Source organism: Trachymyrmex cornetzi, unplaced genomic scaffold, assembly GCF_001594075.2.
Source record: "Trachymyrmex cornetzi isolate Tcor2-1 unplaced genomic scaffold, Tcor1.1 scaffold123, whole genome shotgun sequence".
NCBI lineage: Eukaryota > Metazoa > Arthropoda > Insecta > Hymenoptera > Formicidae > Trachymyrmex > Trachymyrmex cornetzi.
The window spans coordinates 1,119,678-1,120,489 of NW_017295795.1; positions in this window are offsets into that span (position 1 = coordinate 1,119,678).

Below are 812 nucleotides of genomic sequence, written 5' to 3' on the forward strand. Positions count from 1 at the left end.
AAGGAGTCTATAGACCCCAAAAATGTACCCTATTTTTGGGATTTTTTATTAAGAAAACTGCTGCATATATTCTTTTACTATATTCTTCTTTTATCAACATTTGTCAATTTTTATCAACTTGTATATATTTAATAAATATCTACAAATTTTGATATAACATTTATTAATTCTTATATTACGTAAATTTAAAGATAAAGTCTTTTATGTCTTTTAAGTCTTTTATATTTCATGCACAACGTAATGTATTTGTTCTGACGTATTGTTATTTAACAACAAAACAACTCCAAAACCGGGGCGAATGAGAGCGTGGTAATTAATACGCAATCTTAATTCTTCAATCCAAAAATTGATTCTTTATTCCAAAAAATAGTACGTTTTAGTTCACTTTGGAACTATCTTCAGCCAAACAAATTTAAAATATCAATCCCTTCATGTCAAGGAAAAATTACAATCAGATTAGCAGATTTGATGTTCTAATCTATTCGAAACATTAAAATTATCTTATAAATATTTCTATTGAACAAGTTTCAAATTAACAATAAAATTGGTGACTCACCCCCAAGACATAGAAGGAATTCGTCTCAACATTGAATCAACTAATTAACATTAATATTCACTAAAAGGTATCAAGTTAAAAAACGCATGTTGATCATAGCTCGAACGGAACATGACTAGTACACTTAGGGTGCGTTCCGTTTCTTGCATGATGCGCATAATGCATCGTTTATTCTTGTTGCTCACCAAATGTTAAACAAGGACAATGGATGCATCATGCGCATCATGCGCGATACGGAACGCACCTTATGATTGGC